General features: G+C 48.8%; 1 protein-coding gene and 4 non-coding genes across 5 annotated transcripts in view; 4 read left to right on the top strand and 1 right to left on the bottom strand.

Moving 5' to 3' along the window:
• Nucleotides 1-12,789, bottom strand: part of LOC148144133 (uncharacterized) — a 278,667-nt gene that overhangs the window by 140,435 nt on the left and 125,443 nt on the right.
• Nucleotides 1,775-1,864, top strand: trnap-ugg (transfer RNA proline (anticodon UGG)). Its single transcript is given in 2 exon segments — nt 1,775-1,810; nt 1,829-1,864. It is a non-coding gene; the product is annotated as a tRNA-Pro (tRNA).
• trnap-ugg (transfer RNA proline (anticodon UGG)) lies at nt 4,620-4,709 on the top strand. Its single transcript is given in 2 exon segments — nt 4,620-4,655; nt 4,674-4,709. It is a non-coding gene; the product is annotated as a tRNA-Pro (tRNA).
• On the top strand, nt 7,465-7,554 carry trnap-ugg (transfer RNA proline (anticodon UGG)). Its single transcript is given in 2 exon segments — nt 7,465-7,500; nt 7,519-7,554. It is a non-coding gene; the product is annotated as a tRNA-Pro (tRNA).
• On the top strand, nt 10,282-10,371 carry trnap-ugg (transfer RNA proline (anticodon UGG)). The gene is given in 2 exon segments: nt 10,282-10,317; nt 10,336-10,371. It is a non-coding gene; the product is annotated as a tRNA-Pro (tRNA).

Below are 12,789 nucleotides of genomic sequence, written 5' to 3'. Positions count from 1 at the left end.
TGTTCTTCGGTGGTTTCCTATGAACTGAACCGCAAAACCACTTCTCTGAGATGCCAATGAGCTGATAAAGTTGAAACGCATGCCTTGCGGTTTCGTGCCTTCCCTGCAGTAATTCGCCACGCCGGTTCCGACGTGAATGACAAGCAGATGTTCTGGAAACTCTTTGCTGCTTGCAATTCTTGGAGCAAAGTAGAATGTATTTCACACTGAGCAAGTTTCAGCTGGCTCAGAGTCTCCAGTGTACATTGCTCTCTTTCCCGCCAGCTCAGAGAGAGAACAATAGGAGGGACAAAGGAGTGAATAACGATCCGTGTGGGAGGGTGAATAACTGTTAATGGAGAGCGTTCGTGGCTAACAATAAGTAGTGTGTCGTAGCAGACTATGTGATAACAAGGGACTCGTATGTGTGTGGTAGGGGTCAAGGATATGGGGGATTTCAGGCCCTAAAATCGTGCAACTCGATCTTGAAGACCGGAGGGCTGTAGGGTTTTGAAGTGGAATATGAGGCGTTGTTCTTCCATCTGGAGCTGAGCTTTGCTGGAGCACTGCTGCAAGCCTGAGACAGAGATTTTGGCCAGGGAACAGGGTGGCGTGTTAAAGTGGCAGGAAAGCAGAAGCTCAGGTCCGTTTTTTGCGGGCAGAACCGAGGTGTTCTGCGAAGCAGTCATCCAGATTATACTTCATGCTCGGTTGGGGACACGACACTATGAGCGGCGAATGCAGGAGACTAGGTTGCGGCAAATGTGCAGGTGAAGTGCTGCTTCACCTGGAAGGTATGTTCGAGTCTGGAAGGATATTCAGGAGGGAGCGGGTAAATTGTGCTTCTGAGTGAAATCACGGTTCGCAAAAACAGAATGTGGCAATTTAGACAGAGTTAATATTTGCTTGTGGGTGATATGTCTGCCGGTGCGTGATGGAAGCATAACCCAGAAGGGAAACCATCTTTCCTATTCACTCAATGTTGTCTTTAGCAGCTTGTTGTGCACCTCGCCTTCTCATCTGCTTTCCAAAAATCTTCGACGTAAATATTTCACATTGATATACTGGCCCAAAATGCACAGTTGAGATGACACACTCGTGGAGGTCTGCGGGGTCTTCTCCTGTTCTCTGTACCCTATGTTGAGGAGGGTAATGCTTGTCACTGGTCAGTCCGGTGTCAGAGAAAAGTTTAGAAAGAAAACGGTTTAATTTTCTGCCAGTAGAGAGGGCCCTGTTCCTGGGGACGGGCAAACGGCAGCTCAGAGACAGAATGAGAAGCAGCTGTTCATAGAGTCATAGAGATGTACAGCATGGAAACAGACCCTTCGGTCCAACCCGTCCATGCCGACCAGATATCCCACCCCAATCTAGTCCCACCTGCCAGCACCCGGCCCATATACCTCCAAACCCTTCCTATTCATATATCCATCCAAACGCCACTTAAATGTTGCATTTGTACCAGCCTCCGCCACTTTCTCTGGCAGCTCATTCCATGCACGCACTACCCTCTGCGTGAAAATGTTGCCGCTTAGGTCTCTTTTATATCTTTCCCCTCTCACCCTAAATCTATGCCCTCTAGTTCTTGACTCCCCGACCCCAGGGAAAAGACTTTGCCTATTTATCCTATCCATGCCCCTCATAATTTTGTAAACCTCCATAAAGTCACCCTTCAGCCTCCGACGTTGCAGAGAAAACAGCCCCAGCCTGTTCAATGTCAACTATACTTCACTCTGAGCAAGACTCAGCTGGTTCAAGAGGTAGAGCGGGGGGTGGGGTGGAAGCGCGCTTGCTGTCTGGCTCGTTGGTCTAGGGGTATGATTCTCGCTTTGGGTCTTCGTCGACGTAGATTTGCGAGAGGTCCCGGGTTCAAATCCCGGACGAGCCCGCGGTTTATGCCTTGTGCAAAAGTGCCTCTTCCATTTTCTCAAAAAGTACGTTCGTTAAACGAGGTTGGGCTCCCTGGAGAACCAATGGGACAGAAAGCAGCGAAGTGTAATGATTGGAGGTTGCGGTGTTTGAGGGATGTCAGCGATGAGGGTGGTTTGGAAATTTGGGATAGCTCTCTTCGGAGATCCGAAGTTTGAAATCTGGCCCCATTGAAGCTTTCCAAGTTACGCGAAGTCGAGACAGAGAAAGTAATGTAGTCAAAATGCTCCCACGCCTGAAAGGATCGGCAACGATTCGGCGGAGATTTAAAGTCATGAGGAAAAGAACCAAAAGTGACATTAGGGAGAACGCTTTCGTACAGGGAGTGATTGGGGTCAGTAAATCCCTAACTGACACTGACAAAGAGGCAGATTCATGAGACGCAAACGGGAATTCGGTGGTCATGTTTAAAGTAACAATGTGCAGAATTACATGGAGAAGGCAAGAGAATGATACGAATAGAGACCCACGTTTACTTACTGTGTCGACCCAGCAGAGCGAAGGTGGGCCGCATGGCGTCTATTCAGAGTGAAATCACAGTTCGACCAACAGAATGTGGGAAGTTAGAAAAAGTTTATATTTACACAGCCTCCATACGTCTGCGCAACACCATATAAGACGACAGCAGTGGAGATCTTTGACAACAGTCTCGTCAGACGAAAGGCTAAAGGGACCTGTGGAAAACGGAATTGTGCATAAGAGCAGAGTGGCGCAGCGGGAGCGTGCTGGGCCCATAACCCAGCGGTCGATGGATCGAAACCATCCTCTGCTATTGTTCACTGTCTCCTTGAGCGACTTGCCTTTGCGATGGGACTCCGTTTGGCATCTTGCCTTTCAAAAGACTTCCTGACTGTCTGAATGCCCCGTATCATACCATATAGTATGGCGAAACTCACACCGTTCAAGTGACGGGCTTTTGGAGGTCTGAGTGGTCTTCTCCTGTTCTTCGTTGGTTTCCTATGAACTGAACCGCAAAACCACTTCTCTGAGATGCCAATGAGCTGATAAAGTTGAAACGCATGCCTTGCGGTTTCGTGCCTTCCCTGCAGTAATTCGCCACGCCGGTTCCGACGTGAATGACAAGCAGATGTTCTGGAAACTCTTTGCTGCTTGCAATTCTTGGAGCAAAGTAGAATGTATTTCACACTGAGCAAGTTTCAGCTGGCTCAGAGTCTCCAGTGTACATTGCTCTCTTTCCCGCCAGCTCAGAGAGAGAACAATAGGAGGGACAAAGGAGTGAATAACGATCCGTGTGGGAGGGTGAATAACTGTTAATGGAGAGCGTTCGTGGCTAACAATAAGTAGTGTGTCGTAGCAGACTATGTGATAACAAGGGACTCGTATGTGTGTGGTAGGGGTCAAGGATATGGGGGATTTCAGGCCCTAAAATCGTGCAACTCGATCTTGAAGACCGGAGGGCTGTAGGGTTTTGAAGTGGAATATGAGGCGTTGTTCTTCCATCTGGAGCTGAGCTTTGCTGGAGCACTGCTGCAAGCCTGAGACAGAGATTTTGGCCAGGGAACAGGGTGGCGTGTTAAAGTGGCAGGAAAGCAGAAGCTCAGGTCCGTTTTTTGCGGGCAGAACCGAGGTGTTCTGCGAAGCAGTCATCCAGATTATACTTCATGCTCGGTTGGGGACACGACACTATGAGCGGCGAATGCAGGAGACTAGGTTGCGGCAAATGTGCAGGTGAAGTGCTGCTTCACCTGGAAGGTATGTTCGAGTCTGGAAGGATATTCAGGAGGGAGCGGGTAAATTGTGCTTCTGAGTGAAATCACGGTTCGCAAAAACAGACTGTGGCAATTTAGACAGAGTTAATATTTGCTTGTGGGTGATATGTCTGCCGGTGCGTGATGGGAGCATAACCCAGAAGGGAAACCATCTTTCCTATTCACTCAATGTTGTCTTTAGCAGCTTGTTGTGCACCTCGCCTTCTCATCTGCTTTCCAAAAATCTTCGACGTAAATATTTCACATTGATATACTGGCCCAAAATGCACAGTTGAGATGACACACTCGTGGAGGTCTGCGGGGTCTTCTCCTGTTCTCTGTACCCTATGTTGAGGAGGGTAATGCTTGTCACTGGTCAGTCCGGTGTCAGAGAAAAGTTTAGAAAGAAAACGGTTTAATTTTCTGCCAGTAGAGAGGGCCCTGTTCCTGGGGACGGGCAAACGGCAGCTCAGAGACAGAATGAGAAGCAGCTGTTCATAGAGTCATAGAGATGTACAGCATGGAAACAGACCCTTCGGTCCAACCCGTCCATGCCGACCAGATATCCCACCCCAATCTAGTCCCACCTGCCAGCACCCGGCCCATATACCTCCAAACCCTTCCTATTCATATATCCATCCAAACGCCACTTAAATGTTGCATTTGTACCAGCCTCCGCCACTTTCTCTGGCAGCTCATTCCATGCACGCACTACCCTCTGCGTGAAAATGTTGCCGCTTAGGTCTCTTTTATATCTTTCCCCTCTCACCCTAAATCTATGCCCTCTAGTTCTTGACTCCCCGACCCCAGGGAAAAGACTTTGCCTATTTATCCTATCCATGCCCCTCATAATTTTGTAAACCTCCATAAAGTCACCCTTCAGCCTCCGACGTTGCAGAGAAAACAGCCCCAGCCTGTTCAATGTCAACTATACTTCACTCTGAGCAAGACTCAGCTGGTTCAAGAGGTAGAGCGGGGGGTGGGGTGGAAGCGCGCTTGCTGTCTGGCTCGTTGGTCTAGGGGTATGATTCTCGCTTTGGGTCTTCGTCGACGTAGATTTGCGAGAGGTCCCGGGTTCAAATCCCGGACGAGCCCGCGGTTTATGCCTTGTGCAAAAGTGCCTCTTCCATTTTCTCAAAAAGTACGTTCGTTAAACGAGGTTGGGCTCCCTGGAGAACCAATGGGACAGAAAGCAGCGAAGTGTAATGATTGGAGGTTGCGGTGTTTGAGGGATGTCAGCGATGAGGGTGGATTGGAAATTTGGGATAGCTCTCTTCGGAGATCCGAAGTTTGAAATCTGGCCCCATTGAAGCTTTCCAAGTTACGCGAAGTCGAGACAGAGAAAGTAATGTAGTCAAAATGCTCCCACGCCTGAAAGGATCGGCAACGATTCGGCGGAGATTTAAAGTCATGAGGAAAAGAACCAAAAGTGACATTAGGGAGAACGCTTTCGTACAGGGAGTGATTGGGGTCAGTAAATCCCTAACTGACACTGACAAAGAGGCAGATTCATGAGACGCAAACGGGAATTCGGTGGTCATGTTTAAAGTAACAATGTGCAGAATTACATGGAGAAGGCAAGAGAATGATACGAATAGAGACCCACGTTTACTTACTGTGTCGACCCAGCAGAGCGAAGGTGGGCCGCATGGCGTCTATTCAGAGTGAAATCACAGTTCGACCAACAGAATGTGGGAAGTTAGAAAAAGTTTATATTTACACAGCCTCCATACGTCTGCGCAACACCATATAAGACGACAGCAGTGGAGATCTTTGACAACAGTCTCGTCAGACGAAAGGCTAAAGGGACCTGTGGAAAACGGAACTGTGCATAAGAGCAGAGTGGCGCAGCGGGAGCGTGCTGGGCCCATAACCCAGAGGTCGATGGATCGAAACCATCCTCTGCTATTGTTCACTGTCTCCTTGAGCGACTTGCCTTTGCGATGGGACTCCGTTTGGCATCTTGCCTTTCAAAAGACTTCCTGACTGTCTGAATGCCCCGTATCATACCATATAGTATGGCGAAACTCACACCGTTCAAGTGACGGGCTTTTGGAGGTCTGAGTGGTCTTCTCCTGTTCTTCGGTGGTTTCCTATGAACTGAACCGCAAAACCACTACTCTGAGATGCCAATGAGCTGATAAAGTTGAAACGCATGCCTTGCGGTTTCGTGCCTTCCCTGCAGTAATTCGCCACGCCGGTTCCGACGTGAATGACAAGCAGATGTTCTGGAAACTCTTTGCTGCTTGCAATTCTTGGAGCAAAGTAGAATGTATTTCACACTGAGCAAGTTTCAGCTGGCTCAGAGTCTCCAGTGTACATTGCTCTCTTTCCCGCCAGCTCAGAGAGAGAACAATAGGAGGGACAAAGGAGTGAATAACGATCCGTGTGGGAGGGTGAATAACTGTTAATGGAGAGCGTTCGTGGCTAACAATAAGTAGTGTGTCGTAGCAGACTATGTGATAACAAGGGACTCGTATGTGTGTGGTAGGGGTCAAGGATATGGGGGATTTCAGGCCCTAAAATCGTGCAACTCGATCTTGAAGACCGGAGGGCTGTAGGGTTTTGAAGTGGAATATGAGGCGTTGTTCTTCCATCTGGAGCTGAGCTTTGCTGGAGCACTGCTGCAAGCCTGAGACAGAGATTTTGGCCAGGGAACAGGGTGGCGTGTTAAAGTGGCAGGAAAGCAGAAGCTCAGGTCCGTTTTTTGCGGGCAGAACCGAGGTGTTCTGCGAAGCAGTCATCCAGATTATACTTCATGCTCGGTTGGGGACACGACACTATGAGCGGCGAATGCAGGAGACTAGGTTGCGGCAAATGTGCAGGTGAAGTGCTGCTTCACCTGGAAGGTATGTTCGAGTCTGGAAGGATATTCAGGAGGGAGCGGGTAAATTGTGCTTCTGAGTGAAATCACGGTTCGCAAAAACAGAATGTGGCAATTTAGACAGAGTTAATATTTGCTTGTGGGTGATATGTCTGCCGGTGCGTGATGGGAGCATAACCCAGAAGGGAAACCATCTTTCCTATTCACTCAATGTTGTCTTTAGCAGCTTGTTGTGCACCTCGCCTTCTCATCTGCTTTCCAAAAATCTTCGACGTAAATATTTCACATTGATATACTGGCCCAAAATGCACAGTTGAGATGACACACTCGTGGAGGTCTGCGGGGTCTTCTCCTGTTCTCTGTACCCTATGTTGAGGAGGGTAATGCTTGTCACTGGTCAGTCCGGTGTCAGAGAAAAGTTTAGAAAGAAAACGGTTTAATTTTCTGCCAGTAGAGAGGGCCCTGTTCCTGGGGACGGGCAAACGGCAGCTCAGAGACAGAATGAGAAGCAGCTGTTCATAGAGTCATAGAGATGTACAGCATGGAAACAGACCCTTCGGTCCAACCCGTCCATGCCGACCAGATATCCCACCCCAATCTAGTCCCACCTGCCAGCACCCGGCCCATATACCTCCAAACCCTTCCTATTCATATATCCATCCAAACGCCACTTAAATGTTGCATTTGTACCAGCCTCCGCCACTTTCTCTGGCAGCTCATTCCATGCACGCACTACCCTCTGCGTGAAAATGTTGCCGCTTAGGTCTCTTTTATATCTTTCCCCTCTCACCCTAAATCTATGCCCTCTAGTTCTTGACTCCCCGACCCCAGGGAAAAGACTTTGCCTATTTATCCTATCCATGCCCCTCATAATTTTGTAAACCTCCATAAAGTCACCCTTCAGCCTCCGACGTTGCAGAGAAAACAGCCCCAGCCTGTTCAATGTCAACTATACTTCACTCTGAGCAAGACTCAGCTGGTTCAAGAGGTAGAGCGGGGGGTGGGGTGGAAGCGCACTTGCTGTCTGGCTCGTTGGTCTAGGGGTATGATTCTCGCTTTGGGTCTTCGTCGACGTAGATTTGCGAGAGGTCCCGGGTTCAAATCCCGGACGAGCCCGCGGTTTATGCCTTGTGCAAAAGTGCCTCTTCCATTTTCTCAAAAAGTACGTTCGTTAAACGAGGTTGGGCTCCCTGGAGAACCAATGGGACAGAAAGCAGCGAAGTGTAATGATTGGAGGTTGCGGTGTTTGAGGGATGTCAGCGATGAGGGTGGATTGGAAATTTGGGATAGCTCTCTTCGGAGATCCGAAGTTTGAAATCTGGCCCCATTGAAGCTTTCCAAGTTACGCGAAGTCGAGACAGAGAAAGTAATGTAGTCAAAATGCTCCCACGCCTGAAAGGATCGGCAACGATTCGGCAGAGATTTAAAGTCATGAGGAAAAGAACCAAAAGTGACATTAGGGAGAACGCTTTCGTACAGGGAGTGATTGGGGTCAGTAAATCCCTAACTGACACTGACAAAGAGGCAGATTCATGAGACGCAAACGGGAATTCGGTGGTCATGTTTAAAGTAACAATGTGCAGAATTACATGGAGAAGGCAAGAGAATGATACGAATAGAGACCCACGTTTACTTACTGTGTCGAACCAGCAGAGCGAAGGTGGGCCGCATGGCGTCTATTCAGAGTGAAATCACAGTTCGACCAACAGAATGAGGGAAGTTAGAAAAAGTTTATATTTACACAGCCTCCATACGTCTGCGCAACACCATATAAGACGACAGCAGTGGAGATCTTTGACAACAGTCTCGTCAGACGAAAGGCTAAAGGGACCTGTGGAAAACGGAACTGTGCATAAGAGCAGAGTGGCGCAGCGGGAGCGTGCTGGGACCATAACCCAGCGGTCGATGGATCGAAACCATCCTCTGCTATTGTTCACTGTCTCCTTGAGCGATGGGACTCCGTTTGGCATCTTGCCTTTCAAAAGACTTCCTGACTGTCTGAATGCCCCGTATCATACCATATAGTATGGCGAAACTCACACCGTTCAAGTGACGGGCTTTTGGAGGTCTGAGTGGTCTTCTCCTGTTCTTCGGTGGTTTCCTATGAACTGAACCGCAAAACCACTTCTCTGAGATGCCAATGAGCTGATAAAGTTGAAACTCGTGCCTTCCCTGCAGTAATTCGCCACGCCGGTTCCGACGTGAATGACAAGCAGATGTTCTGGAAACTCTTTGCTGCTTGCAATTCTTGGAGCAAAGTAGAATGTATTTCACACTGAGCAAGTTTCAGCTGGCTCAGAGTCTCCAGTGTACATTGCTCTCTTTCCCGCCAGCTCAGAGAGAGAACAATAGGAGGGACAAAGGAGTGAATAACGATCCGTGTGGGAGGGTGAATAACTGTTAATGGAGAGCGTTCGTGGCTAACAATAAGTAGTGTGTCGTAGCAGACTATGTGATAACAAGGGACTCGTATGTGTGTGGTAGGGGTCAAGGATATGGGGGATTTCAGGCCCTAAAATCGTGCAACTCGATCTTGAAGACCGGAGGGCTGTAGGGTTTTGAAGTGGAATATGAGGCGTTGTTCTTCCATCTGGAGCTGAGCTTTGCTGGAGCACTGCTGCAAGCCTGAGACAGAGATTTTGGCCAGGGAACAGGGTGGCGTGTTAAAGTGGCAGGAAAGCAGAAGCTCAGGTCCGTTTTTTGCGGGCAGAACCGAGGTGTTCTGCGAAGCAGTCATCCAGATTATACTTCATGCTCGGTTGGGGACACGACACTATGAGCGGCGAATGCAGGAGACTAGGTTGCGGCAAATGTGCAGGTGAAGTGCTGCTTCACCTGGAAGGTATGTTCGAGTCTGGAAGGATATTCAGGAGGGAGCGGGTAAATTGTGCTTCTGAGTGAAATCACGGTCCGCAAAAACAGAATGTGGCAATTTAGACAGAGTTAATATTTGCTTGTGGGTGATATGTCTGCCGGTGCGTGATGGAAGCATAACCCAGAAGGGAAACCATCTTTCCTATTCACTCAATGTTGTCTTTAGCAGCTTGTTGTGCACCTCGCCTTCTCATCTGCTTTCCAAAAATCTTCGACGTAAATATTTCACATTGATATACTGGCCCAAAATGCACAGTTGAGATGACACACTCGTGGAGGTCTGCGGGGTCTTCTCCTGTTCTCTGTACCCTATGTTGAGGAGGGTAATGCTTGTCACTGGTCAGTCCGGTGTCAGAGAAAAGTTTAGAAAGAAAACGGTTTAATTTTCTGCCAGTAGAGAGGGCCCTGTTCCTGGGGACGGGCAAACGGCAGCTCAGAGACAGAATGAGAAGCAGCTGTTCATAGAGTCATAGAGATGTACAGCATGGAAACAGACCCTTCGGTCCAACCCGTCCATGCCGACCAGATATCCCACCCCAATCTAGTCCCACCTGCCAGCACCCGGCCCATATACCTCCAAACCCTTCCTATTCATATATCCATCCAAACGCCACTTAAATGTTGCATTTGTACCAGCCTCCGCCACTTTCTCTGGCAGCTCATTCCATGCACGCACTACCCTCTGCGTGAAAATGTTGCCGCTTAGGTCTCTTTTATATCTTTCCCCTCTCACCCTAAATCTATGCCCTCTAGTTCTTGACTCCCCGACCCCAGGGAAAAGACTTTGCCTATTTATCCTATCCATGCCCCTCATAATTTTGTAAACCTCCATAAAGTCACCCTTCAGCCTCCGACGTTGCAGAGAAAACAGCCCCAGCCTGTTCAATGTCAACTATACTTCACTCTGAGCAAGACTCAGCTGGTTCAAGAGGTAGAGCGGGGGGTGGGGTGGAAGCGCGCTTGCTGTCTGGCTCGTTGGTCTAGGGGTATGATTCTCGCTTTGGGTCTTCGTCGACGTAGATTTGCGAGAGGTCCCGGGTTCAAATCCCGGACGAGCCCGCGGTTTATGCCTTGTGCAAAAGTGCCTCTTCCATTTTCTCAAAAAGTACGTTCGTTAAACGAGGTTGGGCTCCCTGGAGAACCAATGGGACAGAAAGCAGCGAAGTGTAATGATTGGAGGTTGCGGTGTTTGAGGGATGTCAGCGATGAGGGTGGATTGGAAATTTGGGATAGCTCTCTTCGGAGATCCGAAGTTTGAAATCTGGCCCCATTGAAGCTTTCCAAGTTACGCGAAGTCGAGACAGAGAAAGTAATGTAGTCAAAATGCTCCCACGCCTGAAAGGATCGGCAACGATTCGGCGGAGATTTAAAGTCATGAGGAAAAGAACCAAAAGTGACATTAGAGAGAACGCTTTCGTACAGGGAGTGATTGGGGTCAGTAAATCCCTAACTGACACTGACAAAGAGGCAGATTCATGAGACGCAAACGGGAATTCGGTGGTCATGTTTAAAGTAACAATGTGCAGAATTACATGGAGAAGGCAAGAGAATGATACGAATAGAGACCCACGTTTACTTACTGTGTCGACCCAGCAGAGCGAAGGTGGGCCGCATGGCGTCTATTCAGAGTGAAATCACAGTTCGACCAACAGAATGTGGGAAGTTAGAAAAAGTTTATATTTACACAGCCTCCATACGTCTGCGCAACACCATATAAGACGACAGCAGTGGAGATCTTTGACAACAGTCTCGTCAGACGAAAGGCTAAAGGGACCTGTGGAAAACGGAACTGTGCATAAGAGCAGAGTGGCGCAGCGGGAGCGTGCTGGGCCCATAACCCAGAGGTCGATGGATCGAAACCATCCTCTGCTATTGTTCACTGTCTCCTTGAGCGACTTGCCTTTGCGATGGGACTCCGTTTGGCATCTTGCCTTTCAAAAGACTTCCTGACTGTCTGAATGCCCCGTATCATACCATATAGTATGGCGAAACTCACACCGTTCAAGTGACGGGCTTTTGGAGGTCTGAGTGGTCTTCTCCTGTTCTTCGGTGGTTTCCTATGAACTGAACCGCAAAACCACTTCTCTGAGATGCCAATGAGCTGATAAAGTTGAAACGCATGCCTTGCGGTTTCGTGCCTTCCCTGCAGTAATTCGCCACGCCGGTTCCGACGTGAATGACAAGCAGATGTCCTGGAAACTCTTTGCTGCTTGCAATTCTTGGAGCAAAGTAGAATGTATTTCACACTGAGCAAGTTTCAGCTGGCTCAGAGTCTCCAGTGTACATTGCTCTCTTTCCCGCCAGCTCAGAGAGAGAACAATAGGAGGGACAAAGGAGTGAATAACGATCCGTGTGGGAGGGTGAATAACTGTTAATGGAGAGCGTTCGTGGCTAACAATAAGTAGTGTGTCGTAGCAGACTATGTGATAACAAGGGACTCGTATGTGTGTGGTAGGGGTCAAGGATATGGGGGATTTCAGGCCCTAAAATCGTGCAACTCGATCTTGAAGACCGGAGGGCTGTAGGGTTTTGAAGTGGAATATGAGGCGTTGTTCTTCCATCTGGAGCTGAGCTTTGCTGGAGCACTGCTGCAAGCCTGAGACAGAGATTTTGGCCAGGGAACAGGGTGGCGTGTTAAAGTGGCAGGAAAGCAGAAGCTCAGGTCCGTTTTTTGCGGGCAGAACCGAGGTGTTCTGCGAAGCAGTCATCCAGATTATACTTCATGCTCGGTTGGGGACACGACACTATGAGCGGCGAATGCAGGAGACTAGGTTGCGGCAAATGTGCAGGTGAAGTGCTGCTTCACCTGGAAGGTATGTTCGAGTCTGGAAGGATATTCAGGAGGGAGCGAGTAAATTGTGCTTCTGAGTGAAATCACGGTTCGCAAAAACAGAATGTGGCAATTTAGACAGAGTTAATATTTGCTTGTGGGTGATATGTCTGCCGGTGCGTGATGGGAGCATAACCCAGAAGGGAAACCATCTTTCCTATTCACTCAATGTTGTCTTTAGCAGCTTGTTGTGCACCTCGCCTTCTCATCTGCTTTCCAAAAATCTTCGACGTAAATATTTCACATTGATATACTGGCCCAAAATGCACAGTTGAGATGACACACTCGTGGAGGTCTGCGGGGTCTTCTCCTGTTCTCTGTACCCTATGTTGAGGAGGGTAATGCTTGTCACTGGTCAGTCCGGTGTCAGAGAAAAGTTTAGAAAGAAAACGGTTTAATTTTCTGCCAGTAGAGAGGGCCCTGTTCCTGGGGACGGGCAAACGGCAGCTCAGAGACAGAATGAGAAGCAGCTGTTCATAGAGTCATAGAGATGTACAGCATGGAAACAGACCCTTCGGTCCAACCCGTCCATGCCGACCAGATATCCCACCCCAATCTAGTCCCACCTGCCAGCACCCGGCCCATATACCTCCAAACCCTTCCTATTCATATATCCATCCAAACGCCACTTAAATGTTGCATTTGTA

Source organism: Chiloscyllium plagiosum, unplaced genomic scaffold, assembly GCF_037043375.1.
Source record: "Chiloscyllium plagiosum isolate Xiang-an unplaced genomic scaffold, Cpla_swu_hap1 HiC_scaffold_27, whole genome shotgun sequence".
In the NCBI taxonomy this organism is placed as follows: domain Eukaryota; kingdom Metazoa; phylum Chordata; class Chondrichthyes; order Orectolobiformes; family Hemiscylliidae; genus Chiloscyllium; species Chiloscyllium plagiosum.
Note: the sequence above shows the minus strand (reverse complement) of the source record. Positions and strands in the feature narration are given on the sequence as shown.